Source organism: Tasmannia lanceolata, unplaced genomic scaffold (genome assembly GCF_043159265.1).
Source record: "Tasmannia lanceolata isolate RefF3 unplaced genomic scaffold, GAP_Taslan_0.1 ptg000012l, whole genome shotgun sequence".
Taxonomy (NCBI): domain Eukaryota; kingdom Viridiplantae; phylum Streptophyta; class Magnoliopsida; order Canellales; family Winteraceae; genus Tasmannia; species Tasmannia lanceolata.
Window position 1 is genome coordinate 17,718,869 of NW_027518689.1, and position 12,613 is coordinate 17,731,481.

Below are 12,613 nucleotides of genomic sequence, written 5' to 3' on the forward strand. Positions count from 1 at the left end.
GGCCGGAGAACTTGAGAATTTGGGGCTATCGTGCGTTCCCTCCAGCAACCAGAGAAGGGCCATTGTTACGGTGCTTCCTCTATCAATTAGATCCTTTCTTTATCCATAGAATCTAATATATAGGCCGTACCTATTTCTTCATATTTGGCTCCTATGAAGTCTCTTTCTTTGCTACAGCTGATAAAACTCGTTGCTTTGAATGATGCATATGTAGAAAGCCTATTTTTTTCTAGTTGGCATGCTGAATCGTATACAGAATGGGCTGGTTTAGATCGAACCTAACCGGATGATTATGAATTACTTCCATTTCATATAATATTTTACCAGGTTAAGAAGATAAAATATCAAATCACGGCTCATTCGAATTATGGTTTGAAATGGAATCAAGAATTTATGTGAAATCCCCGGTATTTTCGACCGCGACAACATCAACAATGCCATGGGCTTGGGCTTCTGTTGACTGGTCGTGTCGTGCCTAAACTCATGAACCCACTCATGTGACTAAACTCGCTTAACCTACTCCAGCAGGATCACCTACGCAATATGCGAACGAGTGAAGTGAGGCGAGCGGAGTGAGGGAGAGAGGGACCAAACGCAACGACTAAACCGCTGCTAAGGGGCCACTCCGGAGTAAGAAACCAATCCCTCTCCTATCCCTGCTTGCGTAAAGGGAGGCTTTGCCGACCGCTCTTTTAACAACTAATGTAACTAAAACCTCCGAAAGGAGTCTTCCTTCTAGCAGTGCGCAGCCAACTCCTGAGCCAGAGCCATACACTCTTGAATATGTCTTCCCTTGACAAAACCAAATTGCTCCTGATAAATCAGATTTTGAAGGATAGGAGCCAAGCGTTTTGATTCAAGTATCATTTCAAATGGAGGAATTACAAGGATATTTAGAAATAGACGGATCTCGACAACAATGCTTCCTATATCTGCTTCTCTTTCAGGAGTATATCTATGCACTTGCTCATGATCATGCTTTTTTGCCCTATCTATAAGGGTACGCTCTGCTCGCCCTACTTTGATTCAGCAAGCGAACTGACTAATGGGGGGGCAACCCCCTAAACGCCCTTTTTAGTATAGTACAAGTGTTGCCGTTGCGCCTGACAATCTATACTAAGAAGGGAGCTCAGCTCCACATTAGCAAACGACTTGGCTTCCTTGAGAACAGACCCCACTGGCACTTCAACAACTTGGCCCTTCGTGACCTTCTTGCCCCTTCTTGTACCACACTGCCCCAAGTTCTGCAAACCGCAAACTGCTCGAGTTTTAGCAAAAGCCGCTCTACGAGGTCGTATTGATTGGTTGAAAGGCCTGAAAGAGAACGTTGTTCTGGGGGGGGATGATACCTGTTGGTACCGGATTCCCGCAGTAACCTCCTTTACTTCATGCCTTTGATAGAACGGAGATGGGAATTAGGCTGCTGGTAGTACAACTAGGCTCTTTGCAAGATTCTCAGCATCTACGGGGAGCAAGAACTAGCATTCAAGTCGATCTATTACGACCAGCGCGGTTGTTCGTATTTCATTTTCTTCTTCGCCCTTCTTAGAAAGCACTCACTGAGTTACTTACTGAAGAGATTTTCTCTCTCGACGCCGAGAATTTTCTTATTCATTTCCGATCCGAATTCATGTGATCTCTCCCTGCCTTTCCTTTTCCTTATCTTTGTTTGCCGCCACCCGACTTAATGGTAAGATAGCCCGCCTCCTAAGAATGAAGGAATGGATTTTTCACCTTTGGGGCAGGTGGAACGGATGGATCGCCTTTCCTTGACATAGATGGTGGATGGGGTGACTTCCCTCACTGCGGATTGATTCTTTCTGAGGGATGAAACTGATGACGAGACGAGACAGATGGCCAGAGTACTGCCAAAAGGGATGGGAGACTGGAAAATGCCTCCCAACCCCTTGCGTATGAAAGTGGAAGAGTCCCTTCGGCTTCAGAGAAACTAGAGTGTGATAAACATCTCACAGCAGCTGATTTCACGGGATTAGATGGACAGCTTTCATCTATATAAATCTCGTCTTTAATGCTGGACATATCGGTGAACATAAGTTCGAAAACACGCTTCTCGTCGAAACCAATAGTGGAGGACAGCTGGAACGCACCCAAAGAGTCGCTTAAAATAATACTAATTGTGGGCCCGGATTTTAACTTAAAACTAAAGGTTAAGGGTGATAGCCGCTGGCTGTCAAGTCTGCCAGAGAAGCTTCTGATTGTGGTCTTGAGAGGGGTGGCGAGCCTGTGTAGTTGGGCTTATTTCTTGTGGGCCTGGCGAGAAATAAGGGGTGATATTGCTAGAATATCTGGGCCCAGAAGCAGTCATTTGGGCTCAAAGAAGGACACATACATCTCGAGCCCTTTTAGATGAAAGTTGTCTCCCTTGGCTTGCTCGACAGATAGTGTGCTTGTGCCCCCTGGGAGTCTGTTATTTGTCGCTCCTTGTCTTCGAACTAATATAGGGGACTGTAAGCCTAGCCTCATAGATACTATGCTGGTAAGTGGTAAAAGATAAGGAAGCCTTAGCGTCGGGAGGTGCTGGATCGTCTCAGAATAAATGTGAGGTGGCAGATGGGGGAGTTAAGAGGGAGTAACGGAGGATCCAATTCTAACTCTGGGGAGGGCAATGCTGTCTACAACTCGAAGTTGACTCAGAGGTCATCCGCGCTGCAGGTACGATAGATGTTTTTTCTGAGTATGACATTGGATTGCATCTTCTCTTTGGTTGTGTGCAGGATCTTGATGCAGGGGTGAGCCACAATTCCATCAATCCATTTTCTTTCCCTGAATTGCATTCAAATCCAAACCTTGTTGTTGCTCCTGGGGTGATGAAGGAATCAATGGGGTGGGAGTCAGCCATTCTGTGGGGGAAGAGGCTGAAAGTGGGAATTGTAAGGGAAAGGAAAACCTCAGTCTGATAGTACGCCATTCAGTAGAAACTAGCAAGGATCTGGGACTATCCTTTTCGGTGACAGAGGAAGGTTTATGGAAAATATTCCAAGAGGCTGAGGACAGAGACCTATCTGAGAATAGTCGTTCTCCTTTGTGTTCAGACAAAGCAAAGAGGACGGGCAAAGAAATTTGAACTCAAATTTTCTATTAAATACGATGGTAAGTCGGCTAATAAGTCCAAAGGAAAGGCGAGGGGGAATCAGGACCTATTGTTGTTCCCCGGGGTTAATCCGTGAAATCGTTCTCAATGAAAATATTGTCCTGGAATGTGTGGGGGCTTGGGGGGGGGGGGGGGGGGGGGGGGTCTTTGGACAAAAAGGCCCAGGTAAAACAGATGGTGAGGAAAGTTAAACCTGAAATTTTTTGCTTTCAAGAAATGAAATTAGAACGCTTCAGCAGGGTTGAATTGAGAATGATAGGGGTGGTGCCTCGTGGGACTATGTCACAGTTAATGCAGTCGGTGCAGCTGGGGGGATTTTGATCGCTTGGGATTCAACAGTATTTGAGATAGTGGATAATATGTCTGGGTTTTATTCTCTTTCCGTAGTGTTGAGAAGGTTAGTAGATAATTCGGAATGGACGTTTACTGTTGTCTAGGGCCTCATCGTAGTTCGGATAAGGCACAATTGTGGTTCCAAAGGTATGACAATTGTTGGGAAGAAACCTTGAAAGGGTCATTCTCTGAGATGGTAATTCAAGATTCTAGTTGTGCTAATAGAAAGTCGTAGTCTCATGTTAGCTCGAGAGATTATGGTCTTTCACTAAATGGAGGCATTCTGGTCAGGAATCTTCGTCAATACCCAATCAAGGAGATGAGGTTCGGAAAAGGTTGTGGGATGAATGTCTTTAAATACGTAATGGATAATATAAGAAAGATAGGATAGAGGAGGAAGGAAAGGGATAATCTTGATTTTTGTTCTATGTGCATACTCTATTGGTTACAAGTATACCTGTGCCAATATTCATGTTTTTTCTCTTGTAATGCAGGCTGGGACCTCTGGTCCCGAATGCTTTTCTGAGAATTAATGAAATATGTCAACTTTAAAAAAAAAAAAACGATAATTGAGTTCCGAGAATGTGTAATAATTTATAATTTTTCTTGTGCCGCAATCACTTCAAAGAAATTTAATATAGTGAAAATGGAATAACTAAAACGAACAAAAGGGTTCCTTAGCTATGAAGAGTGAGGGGAGGCCCATGAAACTTGCCGAAGGTGGGGTCAGTCCTTGGTGTTGATGGTGGACAACACAACATTCCCTATAGAAAAACAGTAGTACCTTATATTTTACATAGAGAAAACAATCATCTGTCAAAAACATGTCCATGTAGGTGGTATACACAATGTCTTGAAAATCAGAAGCTAATCGTAAATCATAATAGGGGTCACTGTATCAATTCGTAAACTGTAAGATTCATTCAGATTTATATGCATAAATTAAAAATATATATACAAACTAAACAAATTAGGGGGCAACAATAAAAGGACTAATTTTACTGTTTTATGCCTGGTCCTATGCATGGATCATCTCCTTGTCCTATGCCCGGTCGCTCACAGAATCTGGATGGCCATATTTAAATCTTTTGGTTCTGCATGGGTATCACAGAATCGCATATCAAAATTTTTTCTTAACTGGGTGGTTCTTTCCACGAATGTCTTGGACAATAGATGTGGAGGGTATTGCCATATGCGATTATCTGGCACATATGACTTGAACGCAACTGAGAATATTCCAGAACAAGATCAGAACGTGGCAACATATTGTATTGGAGATCCGGATCTCAATTATCGTGTGTGACTCGTATTAAAGACGGAATCCCTTACTTGATTGGGGAGGTGTTGAGTCAGCGGAACATGGTGATCTTGGAAAAAAGACCTACCATACGGATTATGCGTAAGGCGAAATGGACTCCGCCGCATGATGGATGGCTTAAGTTAAACTTTGATGGTAGCTCTCTCAGCAATCCACGTAGGCAGGGATTGGCGGACTTATTAGCGACGCCGACGGGCGGACTATCATGACCTATTTAGGCTCGGCCAGGGTATGTGATACTAACAAAGCGGAAGCGAGGGCGCTTCTATTTGCACTGCAATGGTACAGAAAAATAATTTGGGGCCGCTAATCGTGGAAGGAGATTTCGCTAATACTATTGCCTGGGCCTCGAGTTGATGTTGCGGACCTTGGAAACTGCACTATATATTGGATCAGATTTGGGACCTGATCAGGGCGATCCATCCACAAATCTGTCATAGGCGGAGATCGGCAAATACCCGGGCGAGTGAATTGGCGAAAGAAGGCGTGAGCATTTTAAATGCGCGTATCATTCTTACCAATAGCGGGGAAAACCATATCTCTCCCCATATCTGATTATTCAGGATGAGGGTGCCTAGTTTGTTCAGCTGGACTGTAATATAATACCTTTTGACAATTTGGGGGACCCCTTGTCTCTTGCATTGTACGGATAATTATTTTGGAATAAAATTTAAGTTATCTTTAAAAAAAAAAAAACAATAAAAAGACTAATTATTATTTTTTTATCGAAATTAATTAACTTAAATTGAAACTACCATGATTAGTTATTATATATCATAATATGAATTGTCTGATAACAAACTTGTCACATGCTAAACGTTAATTTCCCATTGAAACCCATGCCTACTGGGTAATAATCTTAGAAATATCGATTTTTCTCAAAGTCCTGAACATCAAATGACAAGTTTCATTTTTCAGACTTTTAAGTCATTTTTGTCCTCATAATCGTCGTCTCCCTCCTCGATGTATGTAATGCCCTAAAGCGCATGCGCTTTACTTGACTTAATGCACATAATGACATGTGGTCCCCATAAAAGTGGAAAAAGAGAGTGAAACTATGGTGTAATGTTAATATTTATTTGCATATTTATGTAACAGTAAGTTGATGTGCAATCAATATAAAATGAAGAGAAAGCACGGAAAATAAACAAAGGTCTTCTAATGTCACGGTCTCTCAACCTGCTTCTAATCTTAGCTAAAGATGGCATGCAATCCCTACTAACCTCAACCATAGAAGCTGACATGAAGTCCTCACCTGGTTCTATTCGCCATGTGGAAAAAGTTGAGATAGGTGACATTCGAGTCGAGAACCATTCTTTACAACATGTTCGCTATTTTCTAGGGCGGAGAATGAAAAAAACAAAAAACTTGAGAAGAGTGTGCTTTGCAATCCTAACCCACGACCTTTGTTTCTTCATATTCCACCTTTTGGGGGGAAAAAGCGTGTACTTTTCGAAGCATTGCAAAGTTGTTTTGGACGATTGTCATTCTCTTTTGTTTGCCCGTTTCACCTCCTTAGAAAGAGGGAGAATGAGAATCTTTGCCGAATGAGGATGAAGTACATATGTTGACATGTATTCCCCACCTACTTCTAATCCTAAGCAAAGAATATGGAGCAAAAAACTAAGAACTTACCTATTTCAAGCAGCAAGTTGCTTAGCGGCACAGATGGCAACTTATTCAACGGAAGGTGATGATAGTCACTAGGTAAGTCCTCTTTCTTCTTCTTCGTCTCCTTCCGATGGTTCGACTAGTTCAACTACTTCAAGCAGAACTGTTTTAAACTTGCCCTTCTTCGATAGCAATGCGTTACAACACTTTTGCACTTCCTGTGCGGAGAATGTAAAACAAAACAACTCGAGAAGAGTGTATTATGCAATCCTTACTTACGACACTTGTTTCTCCAAATTCCGCCTTTTGGTAGTAAAACATATATTTTTCGAAGCAACATGAAGTCGTTTCGGACCTTCTCATTATCTTGTGTTTGCTTGTTTCATCCGCTTAGAAAGAGGGAGAATGAGAAGCTTTGCCGAATGAGGACAAAGTGCATTTGTTAACCTGAATTCTCCACGTACTACTTATCTCAGCCAAAGAATTTGGGGAAAAAGGAACTTATCTCAGGTAGTGAGTTGCTTCAGGTGGAAGGCAACTTGTTGAGCTGAAGGTGACAACAGATGCTAGGTAAGATCTCTTTCTTCGCCTCTGGTGTCGTCTTCTTTTTCTATTGGATTGAAATATTTATAGACTTTGTTTCCTTCAAGTAGAACTTGTTCAAACTTGTCCTTCAAAATGGTATCCTTTTGAGCAGCTTCTCGGATGAGTTCGACATGTTGCGAAATTCACAACATTAGTATGAAAATTTTCATATGACCTGCATTGCAGTGGTGTCATGAGGCCGAGTCTAATTGGACGCAGACTCACATGGTTTGATATGTAACCTGCCTATACATTTATGACCTGATGTCATGCTTTAGGGGTAGTTATGTCTTCTGTGCATCCCCCAGTATAGATCCTATTTATGCTAGTCAAGTTGGTCTACGTGGTGTCTCAGGTTTGGTATCCTGAATTGCAAAATTTTTTTTTTGGTATGCATGCTCCCCCAGTATAACGCCTTCTCCAACAGCTTAACCTTTTGGAGTAACTGGTTGTTTCCCAAGTTATAATGATATTAAAATTTTCATCTGCCCCTGCTACTTTTGGGCATTAGCTGACTAGTGGCAAATCAAGGGATCCCAAACCTTTTAGTACCTAAGGTACTCTTCACTAATCATCCGAGTGGTTCGTGACTATCTAACTGGAACAAACATGTCATCACTTGATATTGATTGACCATGAGTTATATTTTTTTTCAGAGTTTTGTTTCATTTATTGGTATTGAAATTAGTAGTGAAAATATATTTGCTTTCACTATGCTTCATTTTTCATTTTTCTGATCTCTGAAGAGCTGCAAGATTAGCTTTGCCTTAATTAGCTATTTTGATGGAAATGGATGCTCTTTTCTGGCTGATGCATTGCTTTGTTGTATTATTTTTTCCAGGAGATATGGGAAGCAATCTGTAAATTCCTGTTGTATCCTCACTTGTGGCTACGTAACGTATCCAACCAGCTTGTTGCGTTTTATTTTGCGACTGTATCAGAGGCTAGCAGATTGGATCAACAAAAACTGAACCTAGGAACTTTGTTAATGATGAAGCCAAGTAGATTATTTGCAATATCAGTTTCACTATGCTGCCAACTTAAAGCACAGTCAATTGATGATGTGGCAGGCAATCTCATCACACAAAATTTAGTGTTTGCAATATGTGGTCTGCATTCTTTTGCAAAACAAAGAAAATTCAGAGACTGCCATGAGTTTTTCTCTAATCTTCATCCAAGTGAAAATCATCATTTTCGTAATTCTTTGGAATTGCTTGGTTCAAGGAAGCGAAGTAGCATGCTCCAATCTCTTACCAGTAGTGATGTGACTGGCACCTCCATACTTAAGGAACAAAATGAAGACGACAATAGTGAGGACCTCGGGTCATTCCTAGTTGCACTATTGCTTAAAAGAATGGGAAGGTTGGCACTTCAAATGGAGAATACTCAGGTATGTATATTGGGGGTTTGAGAATTAAGTTCCTTTATTACAGGGCTATTTAAAATTGTTAGAAATCCATTCGGACACGTTGACTGGATAGTACCTCACAAATGTTTTCTGCATACTTATTTTGTGAAATTTTAAAACATGTGTGCCATGCTCATATGTGAAAACATTTGCATGTTTAATTTTATACCGTATAATGGGTGCAGATGAAGGTTGTCTTCAATTGCTTCAGAATGATCTCATCACAGATGGGTTCGGAAGGTTGCCATGACTATGCAATGGATATGCTGGTATCGTTATATAAAGTATGCGATGGATTTGCAGGGAAAGTTATTGCCGGTAGTCCTTGTCAGTTATTTTACCAGTTTATTTGTTGATTCCTCCATAGATAGGCTGCAAGCCAAAATGTTTCTCCATTATCCTAGCCATTATGATTGTGGGGTGTAAAATGGACGGCCTAGAAATGTTTAAAAAAAAGATACTCTTGAAAAAAATGGAGTGTTAGGATTGTACAATGCATGAGATTTTTTGTGTTTGACCTATTTATTGTACGCCCCATCAGATGAATGTTTTGGATCACCAAACTGGTGGACCACACATAATTTTGCACTAATTGCTTCCCAGTATTATTCTTTGTAGAAAGTATGCATATACCATAAAACTCTCTGTGACCCACCTGTATCCATTTTTGTAGTTATTTCCGTGTGTTTAAAGAGAGGGCGAGCCTTGGCGCAATGGTAAAGTTGCTCCATTGTGACCTGGTGGTCACAGGTTCGAGTCACGGAAACAGCCTCTCTGCAAAGTAGCGGTAAGGCTGCGTACATCTAGCCCACCCCAATCCCTGCAATGGCAGGAGCCTTGTGCACTGGGCCGCCCTTTTTTTTCCTGTGTTTAAAGATTTAAATTCTGATATGGTGAAGATTATTAAAATTATTATTGCGTAGTCTGTCTGCATTGGATATGCTTCCTGACAATTTTGGGTCTTATTCAGATGGAGTTAAACAATTAGCAGAAGAGGTTCGTGGTAGTATATGTGGAATATTAGGCGTTGAGAAGTTTGTTCAAGTTTATAATCTGATCAGAAAGAATCTCAAGGCTAAAAGAGACAAGAGGAGACAAGAAGAAAAGCTCATTGCTGCCATTGATCCCGTCCGTGATGCCAAGAGAAAGCTGAGAATGGCAGCCAAACACAAGGCTAACAAGCGGAGGAAAATAATGACAATGAAGATGTGGAAACGGTAAAGATACTGCATCTTCGCCCCCGTGGGCAAAAGATTCAAGAGTGTACAGTTTGTAAAGTTCTAACCTTGCTTTTCTGTTTTAGTTAGGTATTTTTAGTTTCTAGTTGAAGCAGCTGGTCATGGGATGGTTTCCTGATCGCCTCAAATACAATTTTAAAGGGTGGGCGATCAGGAATTTTTTGATCATAATTATCTCTAGATGTGATTTTGTAGGGAAACTGTAGAAAACCATATATTATATATTCTGTCTGTGTAAGACAGTTGATATCATTATATGATTGATGATTTTTTAACTCATCGGAAGGTATTTTTGAATTGAAAAACATGTGTTCTGCTTCTGTTAGATGATTGGTATCAGTTATATCATAATGGATCATGATGAGAAGATTGAGATGTTTCCTATTAGGGTTGCAAGTTTGGCCCTGTCAGCCCTGACCCACCCTGAGCCCGAACAGGGTCAGGGCTGGATTTTCTAACCCTGAGGGTAGGTCAGGGTTCATTTTTTTTTGACCCTGACTCAGGTCGGGCAGGTTTTGGGTTAATGCCTCGGGTACCCTGACCCGGCCCGACCCGGCAAATATAATCTGTTTCGCTATTCTAAGCGGTTATTCTATTCTGGGTAATGAAGAACTTCTCATTTTGAATTCTTGGGTTCAGGAATTCCTCTATAACTTAGCGCTGCTGAAGAGAAGTGAGGCTTCGCCGATTGAGAATACAGGCCTCGCCGCTTGAGAGGAATAACCAATCCTATTCCTTTATAGGAGGAAGACGTGAGCTCTAAAGGCGCATAAAATTAGAAGTAAGGGGGATACTGAACACTAAACAAACTGAGCCATGACTATGCATGGGGTCCCTCACTAGGGGGGGGCGAGGGCTCCTAAGTCCTAACTTTCTCTTTGATGATCTTGGGGTGGGTTTCTTTGTCTAAAGACCCGGTTCGACACTTGGAAGAGGCACTGTAGGCACGAGGCCGCTCGGGTCTCTATAAAACAGAATGAAAAGCCCGGGTGGAAGACATGATCCCAGGCAGATACTTGGCATGTCCCCCCTCTTCCAGGTCCGTCACAAGGGAAACGAAAACCAAGATTTGCTTTATCAAGTATCAAACGTGAGCTACTGGCAAATAGAACACCTTCGGGTTTTTTCCTCTTCCTCTATCCCTATCCCATAGGTACAGCGTTTGAATCAATAGAGAACCTTTTCTTCTGTATGAATCAATATTATTACATTCCAATTCCTTCCCGATACCTCCCAAGGAAAATCCAGAATTGGATCCAAAATTGACGGGTTGACCAATCAATTCTAAATAGAAAATAGAAAACTTTTCATTAAAGAAAGATCTTCCCTGATGGGTGGTTGGTCCCTAAGATTAGGGACCGAACGGAACGATCTCCTCTTCTAGAGAGAAGTCTAAGTGAGTGAAGTGAGGGCCCTCTGGAGAGAGGGACCGAACTGAACGACTAAACCGCTGCTGAAGAGAAGTGAGGCAGCTTATCCCCCATAGTCTCACTAGCCGACCTTGACCCCTGTTATTTTGGGGTCATATCTAGTATTCAGAGTTTGCCTCGATTTGGTACCGCTCTCGCGGCCCGCACCGAAACAGCGCTTTGCCCGGCTTCGTCCTATGAGATGAGGCTGTAGTTGCGCTTTCTTGTGCTCTATCCCCCTTACCTGTTTAGTTTTGAAGCATTTCGAACAATTGGGGAACCTAAAAGAGAGAAAGGCACGGGAATCATTATTCCTTCAGAGAATTGGAGCTTTCTGTTGCCCACCCCATCTCGAAGTAGTCTTGGATGAAAGAGAATGAATCATTAGCCATAGTTAGGCGAATAGCCGGAATGATTAAGCAACCTTATCCTGATGCATTTGACCGAGTGGAGACAGCTGTGGAAGCAACAATCCCTTGCCTCCTGGAGGAGAGAAGCTTTAAGTAAGTAGGGCCCGGGGAGTAGCTAACTAGTCCCATCCCATCTTCTCTTTCTCTCATCGTAGAACTTGGCAATGGCGTGCCCGTACCTCTTGGAGAGTTCGTGTCCCGTAGGAACTTCGTTAAATAAACTTTCCAGGGCTTGGGTCATTCCGGCGTGGGGGATGTGATTGAAGCACCCAACAATGTCCGCTGATATCACTGTGTCGAAATCCCAATTCATTGGGCCTTTCGATACAATCAAATAGATTGCCACAAGGGCGCCATATTCTAGGAGCCCTTTTAACTCCTTTAGGGAAGCTTATGATCGTCTTCATTCCAATTAAGACTCCTTCTTCGGTTTGTGCCTGGACCCTATTGAATGACAAAGGATAGACTAGACTGGACCACATTTACCAATGAATCCAGAGATTTCTCCGACATGGATCGATGTATCTCCAGAAGAGATAGATAGGTAGGCCCCCTTACTAATAGGGGGGAGTTTTAAATCTTTCCTTAAGGGAAAAAAGAGAACTCCTTACCCTTACTCTGAATTGGGGTTGGGTTGGTTGGTTAACTCAATTCTGTGATCGCGTGTGTACTCTAGATCCGATATCCGATATTCGCTTGGGTTAAGAAAGAAGCTCTTCCTTTTCAGGACTTTTAAACCGAGCAGGCAATAAGCTATTCCTTTCGGCCTTCCTACCAGAATGCCTCCTTGGTCGAAGAGCCAAGCCAGCGCAGGAAGCAAAAACACTTGCGCGAACAAACGGACTCATTCTAAAAAAAAGGGTGTCGATCCCCCTTTGACTGTACAAGAATATGTGGAGCTCAGCATGTCTGGAAGCACGGGAGAACGTTCTTTTCCTGATATTATCACCAGTATTCGATACTGGGTTATTCATAGTATTACTATACCTTCCCTATTCATTGCGGGCTCGCGGAAATTCTGCTCTAATTCCGTTGTCATATGTATCTAGATATCTGACAATCTTATTGATGATATACGTTCTGATCTCTTAGCTTATCGACTCCCCGAACGGTACTATAAGAATCCGTACTGAACATAAGTTTTTCCTTTCCATTCACTCGGATCTCTTCCGTTTCATCTAGTTTGTCC

The 12,613-nt window shown here is 42.1% G+C and overlaps 1 pseudogene; it reads left to right on the forward strand.

The window, feature by feature from the left end:
• Nucleotides 1-9,588, forward strand: part of LOC143888588 (U3 small nucleolar RNA-associated protein 20-like) — a 137,151-nt pseudogene extending 127,563 nt beyond the window's left edge.
• Nucleotides 9,589-12,613: the final 3,025 nt, after the last annotated feature.